General features: G+C 38.6%; 1 protein-coding gene across 2 annotated transcripts in view; it reads right to left on the reverse strand.

The window, feature by feature from the left end:
* Positions 1-9,051, reverse strand: part of LOC124149066 — a 77,773-nt gene extending 68,722 nt beyond the window's left edge. Inside the window, exon 1 of one of the 2 annotated variants that reach the window (XM_046520425.2) lies at positions 8,862-9,051. The gene's annotated coding sequence lies outside the window, so the exon portion shown is untranslated. The remainder of the gene's footprint in view (positions 1-8,861) is intronic. The other variant, XM_046520427.2, reaches the window with a different exon arrangement.
* Between the last annotated feature and the right edge of the window lie 9,571 nt (positions 9,052-18,622).

Raw genomic sequence — 18,622 nt, forward strand, 5'->3', positions numbered from 1 at the left:
TGTTCATGAAGTCATATTCGTTCGGTTCGGAAGCATATAATCCTTATGTATGTAGATGTTGCCCAATGGGTGGGTAGGGCTGAGCAAACTTCTCCTTTTGAAATTATGTTGTTAAAAATATTATTCGGTGGGAAAGAGTGAATCCCTGCGACTACGGGCAAGATTGGTGTGTGATGCAATGATGTGGGTCTTTGTTAAGGCTCTCAGCCACGAGTTTGCATGGTACAAACAAGATTCCATTTACAGGTTTCCGTAATGTTGCTCGAATATTGCTAAGTGTGACATAATGACTTGCTTTCCTGTAACCATTCCTTACCATAAGTCAGCAAGGACTGTGTCAGGTGTTGTGTGTAAGGTTAACGCTTTCGTAGCAAGGGTTTCACTTAAGTGGGCGTCCATATTTCTTTAAAAACGTCAAAGGTAAAATGAAAGAAAAAAATCTATACATGAAACAGGTGTAGGTCTTTGATCTGAAATTCACTTTTGCAAAATGATCTGAGAGCGTTGGAAGCGGTTTTCATGCTGTGAGCGTCATACGACTGTAGAGATAACGACTTTTTAATTATTTAAGTGTGATAAAGGTACATGTTTATTAATCGTAAAGCGCATTGGGCAAAACGATTCAGTGTATCTCAAACTCTCTGTCTACCATATTGAAAAAAATGCCAGCTGAGTTGTGATTGGCAACGTGGTTCAAACAATAGGTAAATAGAGTGATAACGTTACACCGTTAGCATGCCTTTGTTGACGTAGGGAGTGTATATAACGTTGACGTAAGTGATTCAGGGTAAATTGATTGCCTTGAACATTGGACAATACTCCAGAAAATAGATTGTGTCCAAGCACACATTGCATGCGTCTGCATTGTAGTGTTAGATTTCGTGTACCATTGTATACCCCTAGTATATACAACCCGTGGCAATATATCGATATATCGCGATTCCATTTCCGATATCAGACTCACTATATACCGCAATTGTGATGTAAAGCGTTTCTTTGAGTGTGTTCTGTTTGCAAAAAGATTTACCAAACAACATGAGGGAGAGAGAGTTGAGTTGTGTTTAATTCGATTTAGAACTGTGATGCCGTGTCACCATCATCTAGAAGGAAGGACCAAAGTGACACAGGATGTTGAGCATGGGTATGGTGTTGCCAGAACAGGATCATTATCAGGACCCAATCTTGGCATACCTATAGGATGCAACTCTACACAGCGAATTGCGGCGCCTTAGATAATCCGGCTAGCACTTTTCCTTACGAGTCATGTTGGCACATAAGTATAGTATTCGGGCAAATTATTTTTTTTGTAAGTTTCGCTGAGAAATATGATTTTGGCTAGTACTGTTGTATTAATAGTTTACGAAGCGCTCAATAGAAGTGACATATCAATGCTAAGAATTTACGGTGACGTAATAGAGAAGTAAATGACGTTGATGCGACAAAACATTGCTCAAGATGCTGTAACTAATATTAACGTTGTTCTAAAACAGACAATTGTTAGAAGCCCCGTAATACCGCAGTGAAAAAATAGGTCATCGCTATCCCATGTTTGTTAGAAAGATGAAATATAAGGTCATCAGTATCCCAAGTTTGTTAGAGAGACAGCTGATGAGGTCACCGCTATCCCATCTTTCTTAAAAAGATGAAATATGAGGTCATCGCTATCCCATCTTTGTTAAAAAGATGGAATATGAGGTCATCGCTATCCCATCTTTGTTAAAAAGATGAAATATGAGGTCATCGCTATCCCATCTTTGTTAAAAAGATGAAATATGCGGTCATTGCTATCCCATCTTTGTTAAAAAGATGAAATATGCGGTCATTGCTATCCCATCTTTGTTAAAAAGACGTAATATGAGGTCATCGCTATCCCATATTTGTTAAAAAGACGTAATATGAGGTCATCGCTATCCCATCTTTGTTAAAAAGACGTAAAATGAGGTCATCGCTATCCCATGTTTGTTTAAAATACGAAATATGAGGTCATCGCTATCCCCTGTTTGTTAGAGACTAATGAGGATGGCGTGGTTACTATAACATGTCTTGACCAACTGCAAGTCATCTTACCCCGATGTCTCGGGACGTTGGTCACGTTATTAACCACTTGCATTGTATCCCCGGCCCAGCCACAATTACATAAGGACCGAAGTATCTGGAATATTGACGACTCCGGCATTAAACAACAATAATCACTCACTTACTACAAACTGGCATATTGTAGGACAGACTACTCCCATCTCAGAGAACGAAGCAATGTTAAACGCCCTTAGGTATTTTCCAAATCCGTTCACTTTGGACAGATAAGACATAATTCCTTTGTAGCCCATGGGTATTTCTTTAAGAGACAAATGACATCTACATATCAGCACAATGTTATTGGATAACTCAATAAGTGCTACAGAGCATATTTCACATTACACTGTTCAACAAGGGCATGTGTTTCTTCCTAATATTGACAAGGTAATAACAACCTTATAACAAGTTCTATTTCCGCGCAGACTGTTAATACCCTACAACCCTGGAGGTATTTACCGTCAACACATCTCTGTCACTGGTGCTATGATCACGGCAGCTGCTCACTTCATAGTGAGCCTAATCTCTTAAGTACGATGTCATGTTCTCCGTCTTTATTGACGACATTGCTGCCAGCGATGACCATCGGCGACGATGGTCAGACTGATATGATTCTGTATATGGACAACAGTGACGTGAATGTTTGTTGAAAAAATCGGAACTTGACCTTAACCTAAAGACGTCTTCACTGCATCATGTCCTTCCTCTTTTACCGGTCATAGTTGAGCAGTGCAATCTTCTTCCTCCTGATGGAGTAAATTCTATTTTGAGGATTTGCGGTTGGAATGACACTATGATTTGATTAGGATGATTTAATTTAAAATATCACCGACATTGTGAAAACGATGAAGCGGACTCCCTCGGTTGTATTGTCCTTGTACGTGTACTTGTCATGCAGTGTTGAATCAAAGATGTTATTGCAGAGAAACATCAAATGAATCCAAATGAATACAGTTTTCAGTTTTTCTCACATTTGCCACTGACAACTAGGAGAAAATGCATACCTTTTTCTTTACTGCATCATGGGCCTTGGCCTTGAGTGTCAATAAACGGTTGTCATTTCTTTCACGACTCGGGGTCAGTATATTGTGTCTGAGTATGGTATCCTTGATAAACTTAGGCAAGGTATATCATGGTATATAATACGAACAGACACATACACACAGAGACTTATATATAATATATATATACACGCACATGCAATGATCTTCCTCACCTCACCTCACCTCACCTCACCTCACCTCACCTCACCACGCCCAACCCCACCTCACCCCATCTCGACTCAACTCAACTCAACCCACCTCACCTCACCTCATCTCGTCCCATCCCAGGGGCGTTCGGGTAGCCTAGTGGTTAAAGCGTTCGCTCGTCACGCCGAAGACCCGGGTTCGATTCCAGACATGGGTACAATGTGTGAAGCTCATTTCTGGTGTCCCCCGCCGTGATATTGCTGGAATATTGCTAAAAGAGGCGTTAAACAAAACACACTCACTCACTCACTCGTCCCATCCCACGCCACCCAACCTCACCCCACCCCACACCACCCCACCTCACCTCACCTCACCTCACCTCACCTCACCTCACCTGCTTCTAACCGGCGGGAACTCAATATAAATACTAGTCCCCAGCAACCTGAGCTTCTCTAAATGGATCGGTTGGTCAGGCATGTCATCGTATCCCAGGTGCCTTGATCGATCAATGACTCCATTATTGACAGAACGCCGTCATACAACTAAAATATTGTTAAGTGCAGTGTTAAATGTCCGTATATCGCGGTTTATAATTGATCAACAGAACGATATTCAATTGTCAACAAACTGCAGTTATTGACACGTACGCGTACATTGCTAGTGATCGTCAGATAAGAAATCTTCTCGTATTTAAGGCTTTTTATTTTCGTAGCTTTTATTTTTCCGTAGGACCTACATATGCAACAGCCCAAATCTTGAAATGTTCAATTCCACATCGATCATGAAGTTAATCATTTCAGTACATTCGTCCTCGTATGAGCGAGATATGCAATCGAAGAAACGCTGAAATATCCTCAAAACAAATAACTCTGATTTTCACTGATCCATTCATATATTTTTTGTTCTATTTCGCCTTGATCGCCCGATGGAATATGTTTCGGCGGATAATCTACACCGGTTATTCTCTGGCGTTGACGTTTGATATTCTTTTCCTTCTAAATGAAATTTCACATTTAAGAAAATGTGGAATTGATCTACATATCCTGTTTATTAATTATTCAGTGTCAAAAATACGGAAATAGCTTTAACCTTCAGCTTTATCTTAACAGGGGGAGCAATAATTTTCCATTTAGATCGAATGAAATATTAATGGCGCTATATTTAAGATTACCCTTTACTTTACGTGATAACATTGAAGGTTTCCATGTACATGACGCAGGTGTCTTAAAGGATAAATGCTGCGATCTCTGACTTATAACCTAAACTGGTGAGAGTCGAATGGTAACTGATCCCAATAGTTCGTGGTGATCCCAATAGTTCGTGATGATCCCAATAGTTCGTGATGATCCCAATAGTTCGTGATGATCCCAATAGTTCGCGATGATCCCAATAGTTCGTGATGATCCAAATAGTTTGCGATGATCCAAATAGTTCATGAAAATCCCAATAGTTCGCGATGATCCCAATAGTTCGTGATGATCCCAATAGTTCGTGATGATCCCAATGGTTCCTGGTTATCCCAATAGTTCCTGGTGATCCCAATAGTTTGCGGTGAGCCTAATAGTTCGTGATGGTCACAAAAGTTCGTGGCGATAACGATAGTTCGTGATGATCACAATAATTCGTAGTTTGCCATTCACATAGTTTGTCTTAGTTCGAGGTTCGTTTTCCAGTTAGTTTTTCGTTGTGATCCAGTGAGGCATAATCATGGTGAGGGTTTGACCAGTGAGCCTGACCACACGATCCCGTTGACAGCCTCTTACGACAAGCATGTGATGCTAAAAATCTATTCTAACCCGGATTGTTACGAGTTTGCTTAATATTGAATATGCATGATGTTTTCCAAGTGTATTGTGTTTTGTCTAACGCTGCACTCGGTAATATTCTAGCTATATGACGGCGGCCTGCTTTGTTTCGAGTGTGTTTTGATTGACATCATGAGCATCAATCCCTACAACTGGATTTTTTATGAACTGAGTCACCGAGTCTGACAACCAGAACCATTATTATGGCTCTTACTATCCGTATACTTTGCTGGGAACTAATTAAAACCCGGAATCACTAAATATAGTTTTTAGTTTGGTTTTTCAACAGCCCGTATTTTACGTTAGCCGTAAGCAAGCTTACGTTGAATACACAAAATAGTATCAACGATAAATAACGCTACTTACGAAAACTATTTTTTTCTAGAAGTAATATCTTTTCATGACCTGCAATATAATCATGTGTGGTCATGTACCTGAAGTCTCTGACACCTGTTTGGGTGACATTGAAGGTATGGGTAATCGTTCAGGAGTCTTTCAAAATGCAAGAGAACTTAATTCACACCTTACGAAACTACATTTGGGTATGTATTATCTACAGCTAATATTGCATGTTTGTTTGTGAAACTGTTTGTTTGTTTGTTTAATGCTGTACTATTCCAGCAAAATGACGGCAGTCTGTAAATAATCGAGACCATCATCCATGCATTTGGGATACGATGACATGTAACAACCATGTCAACGAACCTGATCACCCATCCCGTTAGTCGCCTTTCACGACAACCAGAGTCGCCTTTTACAGCAAGCATGGGTTGCTGAAGACCTAAAAAGATTTTATGTAAGACAGATATGACAAGATATAGGTGCGACCTCAAGTCTGTTTTGATATTTTTCCTTGTTGTCTAACGCCGCTTTCTGTAATAGTCCATCTAAATGACGGCGGCCTGTAATAATCGAATCTGGAATACACAATCCACTGATCGATATCGTGAGCAGCGATCTACGCAGTCGGGATACGAAGAGACGCAATCAACTCAGACACCTATCCTGGCCATTACATTAGTTCATTGCAAAATCATGTTTACATGGAGATCGATAAACCACTCTATTTTACCGACAAAAAGTAAGGGAACAGATAAAATGATATTGAATGGAGATAGATATAAAAAAAGAATTTTGCGTGTAGGTCAATATCTTGGGCGATACATGCACGACACCTTGATGGCATACTGTTGATTACTGTGCGTATGGTTGACTCGGTATTGCTACCCCAAGAGCTACCCCAAGTTGGGTCACTTTGGCGGGTGTTGTGTCTCTGGCGAACGCTCTCCGCCCAGTAACATCCCACAGATGCTGTATTGGGGACATGTCAGCTGGTCATTCCAATGCCCATATGCTTCTCGTCGGAGATAGTCGGTGACGACCTGAGCACGATATGGTCTGGCATTGTCATCTTGCTGTTCAAAATTTCGACCGATAATTCCAGTAAATGGAACAACGACAGGACGCAAAACTTCAGCTACATATCTCTGGCCAGTCAAATTTTCATTTACAGTAACCAAATCAGTTCGCCTGTCATGTGTGATACCGCCCCACACCATGACACTATCGCCACCATACCGATCATGATCAAGAATTGTTGTTCCGGCATCCCACACGCCGCTACGTCGCCAACAATGTTTTCTGCCATCTGTGAGTCGGAGGCAAAACGTTGATGCGCCTGTAAACCTGGTTTAACGCCATTGACGTACAGTATGTCCCTGGTGATGACTAGCCAACCCCAATCTTTGCCGCCTATGGTAAGCTGTCACACGATGCCTTGCTTTCAGGCCGCCTGCACATAGCCGGCTTTTAATGGCAGATGTTGAAATTCGCCTCCCTATTGATAACAGGAGCCGATTTGAATCTGTTGCGTTGTACAATTAATGTAAAAAGACGATATTGTCCAGGTGTCGTTTTTAGGCCTGCCACGACCAGATCTCATTGCAACGGTACTTGTCTCACTGACGAGAAATTACACTTTTTGATTTGCCCCTTTTCGTAACCTGCAAGAAGACTCGTCCCCCTATCGATGAATGTAATGTGCGAAAATACGACAAACCGATCAAAATGCGCGTATGATTTCAAGTTCTTCGTAAAATAATCCCTCAAAAATATTTTTTGATTTTACATATGTCTTGCATCTAAAAATTTATCCAAGACACAGTTTAATGTGTTCAATCATACTGTCTAATTCCGCACGTCCTGTTGTGCTTTAAATTGCATCTGAAATATATATAATATATGGGGAAATATATGTGAACCATTACGCAACGAGTTGACAATTGTTTTAGGTATGCCCGTTTGCGCTAAGACGGAACCCGGTCGCAAGAATGGCCTTGAGAGGGGCACGAGTCCCTATTCGGCTTGTCCCGGAATAACACGAATGGGGATACCGATGTCCCCACTCAATCGTACCTGCAATTCGCCATTTTCTATGTTCATTGAGATAGTCTCGGGTACACTTTCAGCGTCTGCCTGGCCCAAGTGCATTAGTCATGGTGAATTCCACTATAGAGGCTCACCATTTGGCTTCCGTGTGCACGTGCATCACATGCTATTTATTCATGATGTGAAATTTCATTGTGATTAGATGTTGCAATGCCACGGCATTGTAAATGTACATCTCAACGATAGCAACATTCAAATCATTAGAACCCTTATATTATGTCGGTAGTGTATATATGAACACCGGCAAACTTAGCTTTATCGAAAATGAATCAGAATTTATTGAATGTTATTCATGAATTATTTACAAGCAATAATACATGTTGGAGACCAAATATTTACATACATATCCCTTTTTCTGTTGTTGTCTTGGCACCTGGTTATCGTAGTTCCAACAACGACAACATTTAGCATCACCATCTGAGCGTTAACGCTATCCCCCAGTGTATACCTACTCGTACCGAATCATTTACTGCCAATGACAAGTATTGTTTAACAAAGCAGCCTTAATTCCTGGAGCACCGCCCCTAGTAAAAGCTGATTAAACATTAAAGGCCCTCTGTTATGGGAGTCTATGTATTGCTACAATGCGGATCCTTTAATAATGTATGTGCCACTCACGATTAACCAGGGGCTATTGAAGAATGTACAGTGCAAAGTGTTCTCGAAGAATTATAGAAAGCCGTAGAGTTAATGTATGGTAAACACATACGAGTTTGATCACGAATTCAATATATTTCATTTACTGTTACAGCAATAAGATAATAATCAATTATGCCTGAAATTCTATAGAAGGTACCTTTAAAATAATGTTTTCTCCACTTTTTTAAAATGGCCAGTACGTTGATGACCAGTTTATTTAAGAACTTATTCGTATTTTGAAATACTATCAACCTTCAAGAGAGATCAAGACATATACCATATACCCGGGATTCATATTAAACATTGAAGTAAAAGCTACGTCTCTGCACGAAAGGCTATATGCGTTTTCTATTGAAAAGGTGCAGTGCAGTCTTGTTCGTGTTTTAAACATTTGCTTGTTTTATTCAGCAATTCCACCTATGAAAATTACCGTTTCCTTACCGTCCATTGTGAAGCCAAATGCATGTATTCACAATATAATATCTAACTGATAACACCATGTCTAATGTCGCCTACATAAAATGCAACACTCCATTCAGTAAATACATTCAAAACTTACGCGAGCTACTAATAAATATCGCAGGATGTACTTGCACATGGCCATATTCAACAGGTGTGGAAAATAAACTGATTCTGCAAAAGAAAAAATCCCCTTTTGATGAACTGGCTTGGGAAGTTAAACCTGGCAATGCTAAACATGTCTTACCTTCGTTTGATAAAGCACCGAACTCGACTGCAAATTTCTGGCGAAGATTCTGTAGTTGAGTCCAACCAAACAGAAACTGTACTCCTACGTTCTAGTAATGCATCTACTACAAACAGAGAGTGTGGGAGAACCTCCGCTTGTGCACGTCACGTGACTACCGACGTCACAGCACGAGCCCACACTTTCAATTCCAGAAGACCAGGCGTAGCGATAGTGCCCTGGCACCGCTGGTGCGGAGCGGTCGTGACAGACTAAAGCGGTCGATACGTTCTAACAGAAGTCTGAGCCTGAAACTCGTTGATTGGTCTTTGTGTGTCATCTATTTAGACGCATGTTTAAGTATGGGAGCGGGATGTGTAACTTGGTCTTGAGAACTGGCATTGCAGTATCGTCTTTATAAACAAGACCTGTTAATATTTCAGTCCGTTTGTTGTCCTGCATGTCATCGAGATAGTAAATGAGTTGGTTTTGAGGACCCCAAACGTTTAATGTGGCAATACCCGTCGAATGATTGATTCAGTTTATTTAATCGAAGAGTAACATGAAAACATGGGTTTCTAGAAAAAAGTATCATTTCCTATTTGTCATCGGGGGTAATGTTTTCTGTCAATTCCATTAGATTGTACAGCAATTACAACCGTAGACCACTGAATTGTTGAATAATTCATGATGGCCGCTTGTCATCCGAGGTCTCCCCGGTGTTACAGACATGACTAAAGGCCAAGCATTCAGTAAGACAACATGATGACACAAGACACAAAAACAAATTAGAGGCTGCAATAAAATAAGGATGTACAAGTCACTGGTCATAATATATAAAACTCAGACCCAATACGAGTGAATGTGTTGTATGCATGAGTGAGTGTGTAGTGTTGTATTCCACTTTTATACAAATTGTAATTTCACAGCGTTGGAAGAGTCAGTCGTCTCCGTCGCCCCAACTGGCGGTGCAGGTTTGAGTCTTAAAGTGAAGGCCTCAAGGGTAAATACAACTCTGCAGAGTTGGATAGATCTAACATCTAATGCAAAAATCGCATTAAAAACATCGAAAGCGGTGCGTAAGTCAGGTTTATTTGCATTTTAGTCCTGTCTATCAATTTCAAAAGGTTGAAACGACAATACAAAGGCTCCAATTATTGTCTTGGAAGAAATGTCCGCCAAAATTAGACGCTTGCACAAGCCCACCCCTTCATTCTCACCCAGGCAAGCCTCCTTTGGCGGTCATGGTCGGCTGCACACGTTCTTGGCAAAGCCAACCTATTCTTCACCCTTCATAACCCTTAGACATTTTCCTATCCATAATTAAACAATGACCATTTGTACACTGTACTTTCCTTCGTATGGATGGGATTAAATGATTAAAATATACTCTTCTTTCCACAACTGATATGTGCCAAACACGTTTTTATTCCGATGCGTTTATTGTTCGCGTTTCGGTACTTTTTCTCTTTTTCTGAGACCTTTCTTTTTCAAATATTTGCTGATCTTTTAGGCAAGCGTGGGTTGCTGAAGACCTATTCTCTACCCGGATCTTCACGGATCGCTTGGGTACAAATACAGACCTCAAAATACGTATTTTTAATCAAGAGCAACAGCTTACCTTTTTATTGCTTTCCTCGCCCATCGTATTGTACATCATACTGACTTGCATAATAATATAAGAAAAATATATTGCTATATTTCACTTTCAAGGGGTGTTATAAACACATGAACCACACAGTGACAGAGCGTCCGCCCGGAGAGCGGAAGGTCTGTGATTCGATCCCAGGCCGCGTCATACCAAAAGACGTTAAAAGAGGGTACTTGTTGTTACCCTGTCTGGCGTTCGGCATTAAGGGGCTAAAACAAGGACTTGGTCGGCTCTGAGTTAGTATACTGTTTCTGATCACGAGTGGGGTATTCGTGTTAAAACTGCAGCATGGTATATCAGTGGACTGACGCACAAAAGTACATGCACGTCGCTATATAAGTGCAATAATCTTAAACGTGACGTTAAAACCCCATTTCACCTCACCTCACCCCACCATGCACAGACATATGACTGTTGGTTTGCCTTGTTTATGAATATATAATACTTTTTTATGGAATGCAACTTCTTTCATTGTTTGCCACGACGCTCCTAGCAAATTTTTAACTTGATCAAATGTGTTTTCAATGAAAAGTCTGTTTTAAACAACTACATTTAACGAGCATTTACATCTATCAAAATATGTATATTTAGCATTTACCACTTTGAATTCTAAATCTTAATGCACACAGCCTTCTGGATATACATATTATTTTATATTAATTTCTGTACTGTATATGTGCACTTGTACCACCGTCGGCGGTCTATTAAGAAATAAAGAACCTGAATCTGTATACATATATATTTATATATTTATGTTTACACAAGGTGCATGCACTGAACAAAAATGTACAAAGATACCAACATAAAGACAAAGGATTAGGATTATTGGCTTTGTCATTATATTGTTATCTTTGTACATTAATCCTATATCATTGGCTTTGTCATTATATTGTTATCTGTGTACATTAATCCTATCTCATTGGCTTTGTCATTATATTGTTATCTTTGTTCATTAATCCTATCTCATTGGCTTTGTCATTATATTGTTATCTTTGTTCATTAATCCTATCTCACTGGCTTTGTCATTATATTGTTATCTTTGAACGTTAATCCTATATCATTGGCTTTGTCATTATATTGTTATCTTTGTTCATTAATCCTATCTCACTGGCTTTGTCATTATATTGTTATCTTTGAACGTTAATCCTATCTCATTGGCTTTGTCATTTTATTGTTATCTTTGTTCATTAATCCTATCTCATTGGCTTTGTCATTATATTGTTATCTTTGAACGTTAATCCTATCTCATTGGCTTTGTCATTATATTGTTATCTTTGTTCATTAATCCTATCTCATTGGCTTTGTCATTATATTGTTATCTTTGTTCATTAATCCTATCTCATTGGCTTTGTCATTATATTGTTATCTTTGAACGTTAATCCTATATCATTGGCTTTGTCATTATATTGTTATCTTTGTTCATTAATCCTATCTCATTGGCTTTGTCAATATATTGTTATCTTTGTTCATTAATCCTATCTCACTGGCTTTGTCATTATATTGTTATCTTTGAACGTTTATCCTATCTCATTGGCTTTGTCATTATATTGTTATCTTTGTTCATTAATCCTATCTCATTGGCTTTGTCATTATATTGTTATCTTTGTTCATTAATCCTATCTCATTGGCTTTGTCATTATATTGTTATCTTTGTTCATTAATCCTATCTCATTGGCTTTGTCATTATATTGTTATCTTTGATCGTTAATCCTATCTCATTGGCTTTGTCATTATATTTTTATCTTTGAACGTTAATCCTATCTCACTGGCTTTGTCATTATATTGTTATCTATCTCATTGGCTTTGTCATTATATTGTTATCTTTGTACATTAATAATATCTCATTAGCTTTGTCATTATAATCGTAGCTATATGATACTGCGATGTTGTTGTGCTGGATGTAAATAATAACGTAACTGTGGTTAGGAAAAATAATCCAGTAATTAAACACTTACAGAACAATACTTATCTTTAATGTCAATTATACAATGTATGCTATTTCACATGTCACTTTCAAAACATTGTAATTTGTATATGTATCATGTTTGGGAGAGGCATTCAGATAAGCAAAATTTGCTTGTTTGTCAATCCCTCCACTTTATGGAAATAAATATGTTTATATCATCATATTGGTATCTTTGTACATTTTTGTTCAGTACATGCACCAACCAGCTTTCTTTCAGTTTCGTACACAACATGCAGGATTCCCAGGACTTGCTCAAGTGACCATGACACAAGAATCCGAAACACAGCGCCCTTTTCTGAAGAAATGCAAGTCTATCATTTAAAGACTTCTTGACAATCTGATCACAACTCTGCAACTTATGAGAATTGCTGTTACAGTAAAAACACAAGATCTGCTGACCTTCAGGCTTACTTGAGTGGGTATTCTAAGCTGTGTTCCCTACCATGTCTGTGCTGAAGGATGGCTTGAATGAAGATTGTGAAGCACTTCATGTGTTTCTCTTTGACTGTGTCTTTGCCCTGTCATCATTGCTTAGAGCATCTTTTCCATACATTGGATCTGTTGCTTTTCTCGCTTCTCTCTTCACAAACTTGACTAGGTTATGGAATGCTACAGTTCCACCAGTATCCCTGATAGATATGACATGATAGAGATTCCTCCAGTTCTCAAGGCAATGGAAAAGTAGCTTCATGACAAGCCTTCTGATGTTGTCAGGATACTTCAGGATCTTCACTGCTGTGATGACGCTTTCTGCATTCTCACATTCTTGTAGAAAGATGGCATATTCTTCCATGGATTTAGGGTTGTCTACTTTTACATAAGGCCATCCCAATGCTTTCTTGACGAGAGCAGATGCAGCAGCTTCTTCATTGCCGTATCGTTCATCAAGTCCCTGCCATGCCGTACGACACCCTTGATCGGCCTCCAGGTAACTAAATCCCTTGACAATTTTCAGCGCTTCACCTGAAGTGAACTGTTCTAGATATGACATCTTCTCATCTTCTGTTTTTGATTTGACAACAATCCTCACATTGAACTGACGCTTGAATCTTTGATAGTCAACAGGATCCCCAGAGAACTTCATGATTTCAGGAGGCGGCTTTCAGAGCTGTTGCACTACACACTAAATAAGATTATCACCGCTTGCTGCGGTAGTTCGTGGCGACAAATGTTGATTGAAGTCTTCTTGTCGAGGTAAGTTTATCAGGTAAGTACTGTTTACATTCAGTGTTGAAATGTTCATTTATATTTTCTTCATTCACGGGAACAGGGACATATGGATCTTGTGGCTCTAGTGAAAGTTCTGATTTCACACTACTTCTATCAGAGAAAGAAATCTTGAAACACTTTAGACTTTGCTTGAGAAATCTCTGTTTTCAGTTCTAACTCTTCTTCTTTCATTTTCAATTCCATCTTAGCTTAGTTTATATTCTGTTTCTCTTTTAATGCTTTCATCTTTGTCTCTAATTCAACTTGCTTTTGTTTTTCTTTCAGATGAGCTGATGAAACACCACTTGTTAATGATGAATGACTTCTTTTAGAGGAGACTGAATTTTCTTAATTATGCAAGCACTTTTCAAGCTGACTGAACCATGTCTACTTCTACCTTTCTTATCAGACTGTTTAACTTCTGGTTTCTGTTCATCTTCACTTTTGTCATTCAATGAATCTTTCTAAGGTGAAATAACATCTCTTTCTCTGTTTCGCTTGATTCACGGATGTGCTTGAGAAAGAATGCTTCTAACATTGATTTACATGTTAGCAGAACAGAGTCTTGTGATTCACATTCTTCGATAAATGGACTATGTTCATTTTCATCTAACAGTGACGCAAAGTCTTTGCGAAGATCTAACAGTGTTTCGTAGAATTTCAACCAGCTTCCTGACTACATCTGATCTCCTCTATCTCTTCACAAGTGAAAGTTTCAACATGAGATTGGGCATAAAGTTTATCAAAATCATCCAACAAATGTTTATATAAACTCTTAATTTTCTTATATTTAGTTTGCTAAGCATACTGCAAACCCTTTTCTGTCATCTTCCTTAGTCTCTGTTTCAAAACATTATCCTTTTCTTTTTCATCCATATTTTTGTCTAAGCAGTGTCAATGCAATAATAAATAAATAACTATTAAGTCTTTCTTTCTGATTTTTTCATTCTTTCCTATTTTGCATTCTTTCTTGTTACATTCTTTTCTTTTCCTTTTACAAAAATGTCTTTCTTTTCATAACTAGTGTTATTTTAAGATTGACTGAAATACAAAATAAATATACAATAATTACTATTTTGATCAAATGATGCATTAATGAAAATAATTATGACATCCTAAATGCATTAATCTAATAAAATTGACTACCTTCTAGTGACATGAAATTCTATGCAAAGTGTAAACAAACGCTAAAACACTTCATAACTAAATAATTGCTCTAAAACATTTATTCACATGTAGATAATGATAAAATAATATATGTAACAAAATTTGGCAAAATCACTATTGTTTTTAGAAAAAATCTTTTCTAATTTCTTTCAGTCTCTCATGCATGCTGCATGATTTCTGAGTCCACATGGAAAATTATACATGATACAAAGTAGTTATGCCCCTTGGAATATCATAATGAGTAAACATAAATTTGGATTTGAAAAAAAATAAAATATGAATTAATACTTGCAAAAATTGAAATATGATTTACATTTTAATACTTTGAAAACAAAACAAAAAGAAATATGATTTTGAACTTTGAAAATAATAACTTAACAATTATGACCCTTACAGTCATGATATTATTATCTCTGTACATTAATCAGATCTCATTGGCTCTGTCATAATATTGGTATCTTTGTACATTTTGGTTCAAACTACTTAATGCCTGTCAAAGAACACCTTGATTAGGTTTCTAGGTTTTTCAGGACCATATCAGTGCTCATTGGTCCTAAACGTTTACAGCTTTGTTGAAACGCACAAGCATGGGTATGGTGTAAACAAGCAACGGTTCATAATCGGACTGCAACCGGGAATCGAACCGAAAATCACTCGGTCCAGGTCTCATTATAAGGGACGCAACTCTGCACAGCGAAATTCGGAGCTATAGACTACGACCTTGCCCACTTAATACGATGTAATCGTTACCGACAGTAATTACTCTCCCTACAGATAGCTCTACATAATTTTGATTATTCCACGGATTTCAAGTTAACGAGGTCATCTGTATACGACATGTGGCTAAGCCAGTTACCATAAAGAGATTTAAACGAGAGCTATTTGGTGGTCTTTTCTAACATCCACGGCGTTCTTGTCATAAAGAGAATGGGAGTGATGAGCTGGCGCCCAGTTACGGGCAGGATATTTTTACTGCCACAGCTTCAGTTAAAACTTGTGTTTCTCATGCTTTGTTACAAAAGAAATCCACCGTCGGGTAAAAGGGGACCAAATGGAGTTCATGCTCAGGTTCGATGAATTGGTTGATTTCTTGTCAGCGGGCCCCGACGGCGTGGTTTGTTGCTCACAATATCGATCACAGGAATGTCTGGTCCAGACTCGATTCTTCCCAAGCTGTCTTCATATCGCTAGAATACTGCTGAATGCGGCGTTAAACAACCAACAAACTCAATAAAAAAAACAGCAACCGCCCCTACCCCCGTACATTAATAATAAACAGATGGTTGCTACGATGTGTATTGGGGCAGAGTGTATTGCACAATGTATTGTAAATTTTCACCAGACCATAATAAGTCTACTTCATGGCATTAACTTCGTTACCTTTGTCCCATCGTAGCTTAAAAGGTTTAGAATTGTTTTCAATTAAACACTTTCACCAAAATCAATTTAAACATGGAAGGTGAATAAAGCTGTTATGTATTGAACCCCGTGTCAACATACCGTGAGTTGAGTATCACGAAGCCCGGCCACCTGTGGGTTCGTTAATGTGCAGCACATTGAACATGGGAATAGCTTCACACGTATATCTGAGCATAACACGTGATTTGTGCATGTTTCTGAAACACACAACGAAAGGTTTGTGCAATCATATTTTTTATTTTTTTTTGGCACAAAGCCAAATTCGATCTCTATGGTGATATTTTATAGTTAACATTTAATGGTTTAGGAGATAAACATACCGTGGTGCAGTGTAGATCAAGGTCCCCTGAAGATTGATATACTTAGGAGAAAAACATATCGTTGTTGCAATGTAGAGCTAGGTTACCTAAAGATTGATATACTTAGGAGAAAAACATACCGTTGTTGCAGTGTAGAGGTAGGTTACCTGAAGATTGATATACTTAGGAGAAAAACATATCGTTGTTGCAATGTAGATCAAGGTTACCTGAAGATTGATATACTTAGGAGAAAAACATATCGTTGTTGCAATGTAGATCAAGGTCACCTGAAGATTGATATACTTAGGAGAAAAACATATCGTTGTTGCAGTGTAGAGGTAGGTCACCTGAAGATTGATATACTTAGGAGAAAAACATATCGTTGTTGCAATGTAGATCAAGGTTACCTGAAGATTGATATACTTAGGAGAAAAACATATCGTTGTTGCAATGTAGATCAAGGTCACCTGAAGATTGATATACTTAGGAGAAAAACATACCGTGGTGCAGTGTAGATCAAGGTCACCTGAAGATTGATATACTTAGGAGAAAAACATACCGTTGGTGCAATGTAGAGGTAGGTTACCTGAAGATTGATATACTTAGGAGAAAAACATACCGTTGTTGCAGTGTAGAGCTAGGTTACCTAAAGATTGATATACTTAGGAGAAAAACATATCGTTGTTGCAATGTAGAGCTAGGTTACCTGAAGATTGATACATTAAGGAGATAAATATACCGTGGTTTCAACGTAGAGGTAGGTCACCTGAAGATTTATATATTTAGGAGATAAACATACACAACACTGCATACTATTTTTGTACATACCATAATTTAAAAGGACTAATGATTGAGAAAGAATTTGTCTACTACATTAGCTTCTGCGGTCACGATGGGGATACCAAATCAGCTGATGTAGTTATTGTGATATGAAACTTCTGACTGGACAATCTGAATCAAGTATCTAAGTAACTGGTTTGCCTTGTTCAGACTCGAGTCCTAACATATAGCTGGTAGTTTGCTGAATGTGGTGTAAAATATACAAACTCTCAAAATGAAAACCAGAACAATGTTAAGTTGGCCGACATTAATTCTGATTCACGGTGAAAATGAAAGCTACTAAAAACTATTCAAACAAATATTGTCGTAGGTGAGGTGAGAATAGGTGAGGTGAAATGGGGTTTAATGTCGCGTTAGGGACTGGCGATGAATCACAATACAAATGAACAACCCGAGACGACAACTGGCATTTCATGTTCACTCCTGACTTTCATTAATCTCCATACAACTTTTGTCTGTTCTTACCGGCGTCAATCGGCTTACCTGACTTAAATGACCGATAGACATCTTGTGAGTGATGGGTGGCGGATATTAACAACTGTTGTTTGGGATAGATACGTCATGAACAAATCAAATCTGTATTCATATTTCCATCATATTCTACTGTAGTTTCATTTGGTTGTATTCCAATTTAATTTCAGTGGGATCACTGACTTAAGTTGGAATCAAATGATCAAGTTGCAAACCTGAAACTAATGTGCCCTAGGCCTGAACCAAAATTAAATTATATGGACTTTGTCGTGTGTCACCGTAACGGAGATTAATTGTCTGCCACGTTGATATTGTGGTGACAAACGACTGATTCAGTTAAAGTACACAGCACAATGGTCTTAATTCTCAATAACTACAGTTTGTCTTAAATATGTTATAAGGTTTATTGTTCCAATTTCAAGTGAATCGAAGGGAAAGCCCGTGTGTGTGTGTGTGTGTGTGTGTGTGTGTGTGTGTGTGTGTGTGTGAGGGTGTGTGTGTGTGTGTGTGTGTGTGTTGTGCGGGGGTGTGTGTGTGTGTGTGTGTGTGTGTGTGTGTGTGTGTGTGTGTGTGTGTGTGTGTGTGTGTGTGTGTGTGTGTGTGTGTGTTGTGAGGGTGTGTGTGGGTGTGGGTGTTGTGAGGGTGTGTGTGTGTGTGTGTTGTGAGGGTGTGTGTGGGTGTGTGTGTGTGTGTGTTGTGAGGGTGTGGGTGGGTGTGTGTGTGTGTGTATGTTGTGAGGGTGTGTGTGGGTGTTGTGAGG

This window comes from Haliotis rufescens, unplaced genomic scaffold (assembly GCF_023055435.1).
Source record: "Haliotis rufescens isolate VD_foot unplaced genomic scaffold, xgHalRufe1.0.p SCAF_8, whole genome shotgun sequence".
NCBI classification, from domain to species: Eukaryota; Metazoa; Mollusca; class Gastropoda; order Lepetellida; family Haliotidae; genus Haliotis; species Haliotis rufescens.